We start from the raw sequence: 12,214 nt of genomic DNA, 5'->3' as shown, positions 1-12,214 counted from the left end.
TAATTCCATGCATTTATTTACAGAATGCAATATACAAATAAAGAGAGCTTTTTCTTAGTATAATTTTATTTTGAAATTTTAATTGTCACCAGTTTCCTTAATTTTCTTCTTATACTTAAGCCTGGCAGAGAATACCTCAATTTCAATGTACTGATGAAATTGATCTACCACTTCACCTTTAGTGTTTTAGCCACTTAAACACATACTCATTTCCAGAGAGGTCTTCCACATTGTTTTCTGAAACATTCTGTCTGCTTTCTGCAGCAATTCTGATTATGCTCTCTTCCTATAAAAATAAGTAAGTTTTCACCCTGCTCTCAGAATTTTGCACACACATACTTGTATTTGCTGTAAGACTGGCTTCCTCCCTGTCCAAAATCAGGTCATTTAATAACAAGAGTTGGCAGCACTTCAAAGTCATGCATCCAGGATTTTAAAAATTGCAAAGATTCTCTTCTGCTGTCTTTTGAAGTTCCATTTTGTTAATCAGAGAAAAAGCCATTTTGGCCAAAGTTACTTGATTTGGTATAATTTGAAACAGGCAAATCTGTATTTCTCATTAGGATAAAATGTTTGATATTGATGTATGTAATGGATTACTAATGTAAACTATAATATTTCTGTATTAGATAGTTTTAGGTCAAAAATTTATGAATAAACCAAGTTAACACAATGCAGTATATGTTGCAGAGGCAAAAATAACTCGAAAAACACTGCTCAAAACCCCTCCATCCAATTGATTTGAAACATGCATTTCAATATATTTGCATTTACATTGTTCGTATAAGCACTGTTATTGCTTGTTTTCATATAAGACGATACAAATTAATCAAGGTCCTATATATCCAATTCTATTTATTTTAATAATTTTTAAGAAAGCAGATGGTTTCTTACGCTTAACTGGATGGGTGGTTTTGTGTTTGTTTTTTTCTTTGTCTATCCATTACATCAGAAAATAATACCAGAATTGTAGTTGGTCCTGTTAAGGATTCTATAAAATTCCACAATTTGTTCTCATTATTATTGAGCAGAGTCTCTTCTGAGTTTTAGATATGAGAATAAAACTGGCAGCAGGGACAGAGGGGATCAGAATCTGACGTACTAGTTAGTATCTGGTATTCCTGGAATGACAACTCATGCTGCTGTTCCAAGGCATAGATTGTTTTTGGTCGAAGAATATGGGATGATGACACTAGGGAGATTTGAGAGGGTGCAGGAGGAGGAAATGAAGAATAAAGAGTTCTGGGTGTATTTCCTATGACATAAATACATTCAATTCATGTTTCTAAACAACTTCAGGAATAGATTTAAATCTTTTTGGTGCAAAAGCAGCCATGTAAATTTAAGTAGACAAAGAATTGCTGCATTATGGAGCTGCATTTATTGGGAATTCAAAGCATTAATTTTTAGATGAAAATATTAAATCTTATATCCCTGCTGTGTGGAAGTGTCAGCTCTGATGTACAATTTTAAGACAAGAGAATAAACATATTAAAAACCTGAAATACCTGTTCAGGGATGAGAATTCAATGCAGGTATGGGGTAAAAAACCAGAAAATAAAGTTGTCTTATGCGTGATAGCGCTTTGCTTTTTAGATCTTCAAGTGCAAATGTACTGGTAACAATTGCTTTGGCAGCAAACTGTGATTTATTTCCTACTCCCCTTTTTGCATTATGCAGTTCATGCTTTCCTCATGTACCTGTAGATTACCCATACACCTTCACGTTTAGATTACCATACATCTGCATGAACATGTTTCTGACAGTAATACAGAAAAGTGTTCATTCTTTGAGAGAAGAGCACAAAGAATTATGAATAAGTAGTTGGCCAGCCTGTATCCTCATTGTTACTCCTTAGAACTTAGTTTAGAGTTAGGTTGTCAGACATCAAAGCCCATCAGACATTATTTCTGAGAACACTGTTGGTAAAGTGTTTAATTGATTGTTAGCTATGACTTCTGGTGATTTTCCAACCTTTCCAAATAAAGGGGCAGCCTGAACAGGAGGCTGTTACTCATTGCTTTTCTCCCTGAAGGTCTTTACTTGTATGAGCCTTCCACACTCAGACGAACTGAGACTAAAGCAAGTGATAATGACACTAGTTCCAGTCAAAAACATGGGTTATTCACTGGAATTTAGCAGTTTGTAAAAGCTCCTGAAAGGTTTAAACAACAGCTATGGTTTATTACCATACACAAAATCATAGATTAAGAAATGCAATGGTATGGTAGCTGAAAGTAAGGGTTGTTTCTTCTAAAGCAGGGTCAGTTTGCATACTGGATGTAGTGAATAGCTTTCAGCTCTAATTAGTGTATTAACTTAGCAAATAGAAGACTTCCAAGCTTTAATTTCCTTTAAAAATGGAATGGTTTCGAGTTCCTTTCTGAACACATTTCTGCACGAGCTCTTACCAGTTGCTTCATAGCAATCCATAGCAGTGTTCTATATGGGGTAAATGAAGCAGAAGGCAGGTTGCATTTATCCTATGACAAGATGAAAAGCTGATTACGCAGATGAAGTGGAAACCTCTCAGAGATTAGGTTTTGCTCTCACTGTGCCCTACATTGCAGCCCAGCCTGACATAATCATTTCATGTTGGTTGCTTTCTGTGAACTTGTGTTTCCACACAAATCATGTGTTTGCAAAATAAAGTTACTAGGAAAGTAATTGTTAATCTTTGTTTCAAAGTAGTAGACATCAGAAGAGCAAGACTGACTTTCAGCCAGGGTTTTTTCCATTCCCTAGTCTGCGGATGTGTCTCAATATGCAGAGTATGAGCTAGTACATGTATAGGTGACCAGCTGACCGTCAAAAAATATCAGGTAAAAAGTAGAAAAACTCATTTTAATAAGTTTTCAAAAGGAAAGGAAGATGTGAGTGGTCTAAAGTTATAAGAATCTGATAATCTTTAGTGTTTCAAATAGAGGTGGATATTTTCTGTTTAAGTTCAGTAAGATCATAATTATTTATGAAAGATCTGCACAATGAGAAAATAAAGAATTTAATAAAATAATTCATGAAGCAGAATGAAATGTGACATTTTCAGGAGGCTACAAGTCACAGTGAGAAAAGGTATTTTGTTGCAATATTTGACTACACGGGCAAGGGTCTTAAATGCCTATGGAAATTACAAAATTATCTCTTTCTCCTAGTTGTGTCCATTACTAGAAATGTTTTAACCCTAACTCTGTTACTACTGAATTGTCGCTATTTTACCTAAATCAGTTATTCCAAAAGCTTTTTTCTTCATTCTGAAGAATGGAGAACTTCCAGGGAGGAGTAGCAGGAAGATTACTTGTGGAAAAGTGAGATTCAGACCAACGAACTAGGTCCTTGCTCCACCTAAAATTATGTCCCTGGAAATACCAAGGTATTTCATGAGGCAGTTTAGGACTGCAGCTTGTATTCTGATTTTCCTCTTCTAGCAGTGTTAGGAGTAGAGGAGAGAATTTCTTGTCCTCTAATGTTGCGGTCCGGAGTTACGCCTGGTTCGCTTGAGGGCTGTATTGCAATTACTGTGGTGAGCGGTAGCGACATGATTGGCAGCGATGCTCATCCAGGAGGAGAACAGATTTGACGGATTATGCAACGGCAGTTAACGACGAAAATAAGCAGGCTGCCGCCGCGATGCGTTAGCTTCCCTCAGCCGCACGCTTTGCCGAGAGTCTGTTTCTGACACCTCCAGGGGCGGCAGTCCCGGCCCCGGGAGCGCCGCTCCCGCTCGGGGACGGCCCCGGGAGCGGCGCAGCTCCGCGCGCGCCGGACGGACCCACGGCCGCCGCCGGACCGCGCGCGGAGCCGGCGCGCGCCAGCCGCGCAGCCCGCCGATTGGTCAGTGCCCGGCCGCGCGGCCCGCCCATTGGCCAGCCGGGCCGTCAGTCCCGCCCCGCGGGAGGGAGCGGTGCGGCGCGCGCCCCGCAACGGGAGCGCCCCGGGAGGCGGCGGCGGCCCCGGGGGAGGAGGAGGCGGGAGCGGCGGCGGCCAGAATAGCGCGGGGCAGCCCCGCAGCCGCCCGGCATCCCGCGTCCTTCCCGGCACCCCGAACAGCTGCAGGAGCATCGCCGCCCGGCGCGCTGCCTCTCGCAAGGTAATGTTCTTCCGTTCGCTTGCCCACCGGTCTGCCCATCTGCTCGGTTCCCCGCAGTGGCTCTGCCGCAATCGAGTGGATTACAAAATAAAACCACTAACTCGGGACTGCAGGGAAGGGATCTGTTTGGTTGTCATTAGCATCTCGTCTTCTCTCTGGCTGCTTATTTATAAATAGCTTCGGGGGGATCACGAGAGCTGTGATCTCTTAGTTTCTCTTGCGGTCCGAAGAAAGTCCGTAGATTTCCTCCTCCCCCTTTCTTGACAGCGCTATTAAAATAAATTTAACTGGATTACTTCCCCCAGCCCAAATGACTCTTAAACTATCCTCGATTTCTTCTAGTCTGGTGTGCGGGATAGGCGCAGTGAAGCGGGGAACGCAGATTGTTATAATTCTGTAGCGTTTGATGTGTGCAAATGCCGTCGGGCACTCGGGAGGGCAGATGAGTGGGAAACACGTGACAAATATTTACAGCGCTCAGACAATCTGTTACTCTGGGTTGGGAACCTTATAGGGGTCACCATTGCAGATGAGGCTGATGAACTGCTACTGATGAACTGTGTTAGGATGCATTTGTATGCTGACATCTGCTAATGTCTTTTACACGTAGGAAAAAGACAGATACTGACATTCTGGAGAAACCCTTCTCTTGCAGCTTTGCACAGTCTCCTTTCCTCAGCTGCAATATTAAGTCATGATACTACAGACAGAGTTGGTCTGGGAACTGTATATACTTAGTCCTTCCGGCTGTCCCACAGTCTTCTTGTCTTGTGATACTTGTTTTCTCAAGTGTGTAGCAGGAATCATAATGAGTTCTTTTCTTGTAGCTTCACAGAAAATCAACCCATTTTAAAAATTGCTGAGAAATTACAGAGGAAGGAATTTTGAATAAGTTCCTAATTTTAGTTAATTTTTACACCCATCCTTTGAATCATTCAGGATGGCTTTAATGATCATTTTACTTGTAGAAATATCTTGCAGGCGTTATCATTAAACTAATATGTGCACATTTAAAGATATTTCTACAGGTATATCAGTAGTATTCTTGTGAAGTTTAGCTAAATCAATTCCATGTAATGCTGTGAAACTTTCACCTTTTGGGTAGCTTGGACTGTGCTTGCAGGTGGAATGGGCTTGTTTTGGTAAGTTTCAGCAGAAGCAGTTCAGCAACGTTGGGTTAAATGGAGAGTGAAAGAAAGAAGAACTGCTTTTTTATGTTACTATAAAAAAACTGTCAACGCATAACATCAACTTAATTTGAAAGACTGTTCTGAAGACAGAAGGTTGCAGTTTGGTATGAAATCAAACATGTTGTGAGCAATAGAAATAAGTTTTCACTTGAGCTGAACCTATCTCATTGAAATTCAAGTGGCATGGACATGCATGTTCCTCTGTGGTTTTTTAATGGATGTATGTGTAGGGGGTACAGCTATATGGGCATGGGTGACTTAATCATGTAGTAAACAAAAGGACAATGTTTCTCTAATATTTTACATCTTCTGAAGGTAAGACTGAAATAGAGGCATAGGTAAAAGATTATTAACTCTAGAGATTTTCTTACACAGACAGGTTTTTCCAGGAAATTGAAATTTTTCCTTTCAATTTCTGTTTTCAGATTTTTGTGTCTGTAAAGTGAAAGCTGTAGGCAAATATGAAGTAGAAAAATGGGAAATGGCTGGGTTTCAAAATAAATGCCAAGGTAATGAACTCAGCTTTATACTGACATTTGTCAGGATATAAAAAGGTGGTGAAGAAACAGTTCTGCCTGGTATATGAAGAACTACTTGGCAGGGGGTGACATTGGGGGTTTTGTGTTTTCGGTCTTTCATTGGGGGTTTTGGGTATTTTTTTTTTGTTGTGTTTGTTTGTTTTATGTTTACCTAGGAAAAGGCCTAGGGCCTTCACCCTATCACTTAACAAGATCATCCTTTCTGAGGCTTTGATCCTGCTTTAACTTGCACATATAAAACATTTGAAAATTGAGCCAAAAGTTAAAGCAGCCTTTGCAATTAAATCCAAATAATACTTTCCAGACAGTAATCAGGAGTAGAGAAAAAAAAAGCAAGAACAATCACAGAGGTCTTCATTAAGGCTCAGGGATTGAATGGCTGTTTGCTCCTAGAGTATAGTATTTAAGAACTGAATGAGTTCTATTCTTAAAAACACCCAACTTTTCTATGTGCTTTATGATGCTGTTTCCAAAAATTAGTTTGCATCCCTTTCTCCACCCAATCTTCCTGGAATCTAAATCTCTCACCTTTTAATTTTTCTTTAGCTATTTTGGCATGAAATTACTTCCTCTTTTAGCTTGGATCTCATATGACTTAAAAAGATGTACAATCTGAATGTATATTCCACTAGGGTTTAGGTATCAGGAGGAATACCAAAATGCAGGAAACTGGCCATCATGCAGTAAACAAATAGATATAACTCAATGGAATCTGAACCTTAACCAAGTGTCAATTTTTTCTACTGTTTCAGCATGTTTTATACAGTATTATGTATAAATAATGTATAAATTATTAAATAAATATATTATACATTATATTTATACATTATTCCTTGATGACAACCCCTCATTTTTTAGTTAATAGTCATGTCACTGCTATAGTTGCTGGTTATGACCATTAATGTTTATTTCCCCATACTTAGAGACAGTAGTGCAAAGACTGCAATAATATTTTAATGACAAATCCCAAGCTGGTTCTTGATTTTTTAAAAAATCTGGTTTGTCTAGTGCCCAGAGTAGTTCAAACCTCCTCTGAGACAGTGGAGCCTATAGAGCTTAGATCTGCCTGTAACAAGAAACCCAAGGGAAGGGCTCTTTTTGCCACGATCATTTAGTCTTATGCAATTTCATTGCATCTTTCCAGATTATTATTTGTCCTTTTTCTTTCCTGTAAGTGTTGCCAGACTAGAGATACAGTATCTATAGCTAAATATACAATATGTATATGTCAGCACTTCTGGCTGAGAAGCTGGAAAGAAAGCACACAAAATGTGATGCATGAGCTCTTATCCAAGTCACTGTCTCCTAGCCAGGCAGGTACTGCCATTTCTTTCCATGGAAGATTGAACCTCCAGTCATTACTTTGGACCTTCAGCATGACTTTAAATCCAGTTCTATGGGGCTATAGTTGAGAGCTGATTATCTCTGCAAGGCCATATACATTTTGTTGAGTTGGGCCCTTAGAAAACTACAATAGATGTTTAAATTCTTTATATCCAATTGCTAATCTCCCCCATTTAAAGAGTCATCAAGTCTTATATATTAATATAAATGTCACTACTGAAATCTTGAAGTAAAATAGGCATTTCTTATGTCAGGATTTAAGTTGAGATTTTTCTTGGTCATTCTCTTGATGTGGTATTTTAAGCTTATTATATTGAAATACTGTCCTCTTCATGTTTTAATCTTATTGCTGCTTTTCCCAATGAGGGTTGTATTGTTGATAAGTTTGAACTTCCATGAGAGATTTATGTAAGCTGTTTAATCTCAAACTAATTTGGGTTTTAATATTTTAAAATATTTTTATTGGTAAAAATGCATTTGCTGTTGACAGACTTGCTGAATTTAATAAAAATTCTATGTTCAATCTTCCATGATAGGGAGCAGACCAAGAAATTGACATTGACATATAAGCAGTTAACCATTATCAAGACTTTTAAAAATGTTAATGATATGCATTTGGGACTGATAAAACAAACTAAATGTAGATCTAAAACCCAGTGCCTACTTCTTTACCAAGCCTTTTGAAAACCTATTATCTCTCCTAGCAATTTGGTTTATAATTTTTTTTAGTTGCAGTCATATTTTGAAACCATTTAGCTATGTATGACATGCTACTAGCAAAAAGTTGGAATGAGGAAAACAAAGGTGACCATAGTTCTCTGATCTAATACTTTCTGCTTTGAAGTGTTAATATAATCATCCCAAGTCATTACATCCCATTTTATCTCATACAGCCAAGGTATTCAAAACTTGACTTATTGTTAGAATTTTTGAAACGGCCAAACATTCCTTAAGGCTAAAGTAATTTCAAGACCACTAAAATTTTTGAAGGGAGAAAAGTTAAAAGTATTACTGAGTTTATTCTCAACCACTGCATAATTTTTTGAAAAATATGCATAATTAAAAATAGGTTTGTAACTTGTCAAATACATTTTTTTAGAAAATTGTTCTTGATTCTTAGGAACTTAATGTGGGACAGAGTCTTTGACCTTTAACTATAGAGATATATATGCAAAACCTGCTGTATTTTGTGAAGGAGTCCTTCTATAGGTATAAAATGTTGTTATGGGAGACATTTGAATTGCTGTTATTATTCTTTAAATTCAATTTCTCTCTTGTTTTCACCACTGAAGCATCCTTATGATTTGCACCTCATTTTGTGATTAGTCCAAACTTTTTGCAGCTGTATTTTCTTCCCTTGCTGATGAAATAGCTCAACCATTTGCTGCAGTGTAGCCTTTTTTTTACTTTGCTTTCCCTGAATAGTGTCCTGGGTTTAAAGTTCAGGATATATGGCCAGATAAGTCTCTGAAAGTGATGTTTGGTGAAAGATCTCTGATGTAAAAGGCTGTACACTAAATGCCTCATTTAAATATCACCATGAAACTAACAAGCATGGGCATTCAATAATTAAATAAATAAATATGTTCTTTCTTGGTTTGGGGAAGATGTTATTAATACAATACAGAACAAGATGCAGCTCTTGCTGAAGAGTTGGCTACTTGAACAAGCAAGATTAAAGCTTTTGGACAAAGATTAACAAGAAGATGATCCTTTTATTTAGAAAATACTTATTTAATTCATGTTATTTTCCTGTAGTAATATCCTATAGTTGCTGCCAGAAGTGGAAACAAGTTACTGTGTATCCTGTAAGGCTTACCCATTGATCAAATACTGAGAAAAAATGTTTTATTGTAATGTTTTATTGTAAACGTTTTATTATCTATCTGGGTTAAAACTGGAAAAAAGTCATGTGTGCAGTTTATGACCCAAGTCTGACATGTACAAATATGTTATTGCAAGTTTGTGTCATTTTGTTCAGTGTAAATGTAAATTTTTTTATCTTACTTTTTCTGATAATATATTTTATGAGGATATTTATTTATCAATAATAATTTTGTGCTGGAATATGTAGAAGTTATGTTTTAGATGATGTGAATAGTTTGTCTGTAGTAGCTGTTCTGGTCTATTATGGCTTTTTGTTTGTGTCTTTCTTTCTTTGTTGCTTGAAAATCAGCTGACAATTAATAAGTGCAGCTTTTCATTAAGACATCTGTGACCTGAGGCAAACGATATTTTCCTCTTGCCTCTAATTACTTTTTACATAACTATATGAGTTCATCTGAATGTTAGCCACTATCCTCTGTACACATATCGAGTAGTTTTCTATTTTAAGTTATAAGACTTCATTGTGAGTGCTCATCCTAGGTACAAAGGATATGGGGAAGGTTTTAGGGATGTAGGGATGTTTTAGGGGAGAGTTATTTGTCTGAATGAGGTATATATATCGATGTAAAATTAGTAAAGCACAGTATACCATGGGATTCCTGTTGAGGAATAAACCCTCTCATTATTTAAAAATAGACAAAATAATTTTAACATTTATTTTAATCTCCAGATTTGGCAAAATACTCTTTTCACAGACTTTTCTGAACTGTAAGAGACCCACAATAATCATTGAGTCTAACTCTTAAGTGAATGGCTCACACAGGGGTAGAACTCACACCTTTGTCATTATTAGCACCATGCTCTAACCAGCTGAGCTAATTGCAGGTTTTCTTACCATCAAAGAGTTTGGGGTAATGTTTGTTTGCTTGTTCGTTAAGGATCTTTTGCATCACTTTGAATCATAAGTTTGGGCTTCTACATATGGTGAGAGTATGAGGAATGTTTTTAGTGGTACTTACCTTTCAGTTTGCCTCTTCAGCAGTCAGAAAACTCTGTTCTAGTCAAAAAAAACCCAACAACCTAGAAGCAAGAAGATTGACTCATCTGCTCTTTTGGTTCTTTCCATGCCAAATGTCTAAGAGCAAGGTGGAGAGTGTAAAAGCCTGACTGAAGTGCAGAAGAAATTTGTTTGTTTGTTTAAATGCTGTACTTCTTGAAATAGTCCATTTCAAACAGGCTGTTACTGTGTTATTTCTTTAAGATAGGAGTACAGATTGCCTTTGCTCATTCTCTGCTTTAATGTCTGCTAGTTTCTTACGTAATGTGCATCCTACATTAAAGACTTTTCATATTTGTAATGTCCATTGCAGACTTTTTTATTAGTGGCCTCTTAAACAGTCAGGTGGGTGAGTTTGTGGTGGAAATCCCGTTTGGAAACTAATTTTTGCAAATTAGTCATCTTTGACAAACAGATTTTGGACATTTTTGTGGTATGGTTGACTCCAAAAACAGTTTCATGAGGACATGTTGTGTGACAACTTCTTTTTTTTTTTTAACTTGCTGATGCAGTTGTGCCAGAAAAAGATAGATATTGCTTTGCTAAACAAAAGTAGACTACAGAGGGATGAGAACTTTCATGTCAGACTCCTTTTGGGAACATGTTTTTGAGACCTGGTGGTGCAAATAATAAATCTATTATTTTATATTTGACTAGCCAAATATTATATACATTTTTTTGTGAAAAAGGTGAATATTAGTTCTAAACCCCAAAGTACCATCATTGTTTTTATCCATCTTCTGTACACTAAGAAGATAATATGCATGTTTGCAGCTATGTCAAGTGAGACAGTGATCTATGAAGGACCAGAACAAGTATGGGGCACTCTGGCTACTGAGAATGTATTTACTCCTAGTGAGGCATCATCATATTATGCACTCCAGCCAGAAACTTTTAAACCTGATTTTAATTAACTTTATATGCCTCATGTAAATCATCTTTTTGTTGAATTGTGGTTTTTGGTTTCAAGAAGTTTTGAGGAAATCCAAAGATTTCCTCATCTTTGGACCACAAGGATGATGTATTTAGAGACCTGGGTTTCAGATTGTTTCATGGACTCTGTCCTCGATTTCCTGGTTCATGGTGTTGGATTAGATTGAACAGAATGACACAGCCAAAGGTTGTATTTATGGTTAGAAATTAGTTTTGGTATACAAAGGTCTGCACTGTGGATTGACTTAATGACTTTCCACCCTATGTTTTGGGTTATTTCTGTTTCATCTGAATTTGCTGGCAGGACTCTAATATGCTTTAATACTTCCCTTGTGCTGCTGGATGAGATCTGAAATTTAATAAAGCAGCTTCCTGTCTGGCATAGACTCTGTTTTATATTCCCTAATGCTCTCTTTGCTGGTGTAATTCAGTACTTGAGAAGTTGTGAAGAGCAGTATTTTAAACTACTATTGCTAACAATAAACAGTATTGTTCAAACTATTATACAAATAATTAAATACTCTAAATTTGGTTGGTATTTTTATGTGTGTTGTTTGGTTTGGGGTTTTTTTGTTGGTTTTGCCACAATCCAATAAACACAATGTAGACTTTTTTATTTATGTTAAAGCTGCTGGAAGGAGCTGTAATATTTTGTCTTCATTAAGATATTACAACCTTTCTCTTTCTAATGACAATATCTTTAAGTCTAATGAAAATTTGAAAGAACCTCAGAGAAACTTGAGATTTTAGGCAAGAGAAGAAAATTATGGTGTTCATCTCTATTTTTCTCTATCAAACAGTTGAGCTCAGTAAACAAATATTATGGTAATTTAATTTCATTGTCTTCAAGCTGGTGATGGGAAGCCTTGGTCTGTTCACATTTTTGCTACCTTTCCTCTATGATGCTTTTGCTGTTATGATGTGTTGATTAGCTACATAGCTCAGAACATTAGTCATAGTGTGCTCAGAAACAGGTTGTCACCTAGTAACAATCAGGTATTAGGGAGAGCTGGGAAAGTAAGGAATTTCAATTCTGGCTTACTTAAGTATCAGAGAAAGGAGGAAGGCCATCTGTCATGCTGAGAAGGGAATGATGTGTCCTGCCCTACTCACAGTGATTCTACATTTTAATGTGCCAATGTGTGTATGCCCATTGTTTTATTTGGTGTAACTAAGAAGATAACTAATAGCATGTAGCCTTTATACTAGGTTCAAACTGGCATAAGTTTGTTATTCA

The 12,214-nt window shown here is 37.1% G+C and overlaps 1 protein-coding gene across 4 annotated transcripts in view; it reads left to right on the top strand.

Moving 5' to 3' along the window:
- Window positions 1-3,902: 3,902 nt before the first annotated feature.
- Window positions 3,903-12,214, top strand: part of FMN1 (formin 1) — a 175,196-nt gene continuing 166,884 nt past the window's right edge. For all 4 annotated transcript variants that reach the window (XM_071427034.1, XM_071427035.1, XM_071427032.1 and 1 more), the window contains exon 1: window positions 3,903-4,087. The gene's annotated coding sequence lies outside the window, so the exon portion shown is untranslated. The remainder of the gene's footprint in view (window positions 4,088-12,214) is intronic.

The sequence above is a fragment of the Agelaius tricolor genome, unplaced genomic scaffold, assembly GCF_023055355.1.
Source record: "Agelaius tricolor isolate 1412-34295 unplaced genomic scaffold, bAgeTri1.0.p SCAF_5, whole genome shotgun sequence".
NCBI classification, from domain to species: Eukaryota; Metazoa; Chordata; class Aves; order Passeriformes; family Icteridae; genus Agelaius; species Agelaius tricolor.
The sequence above is the reverse complement of the archived record's forward strand: the minus strand, read 5'-3'. Positions and strand labels throughout refer to the sequence as shown.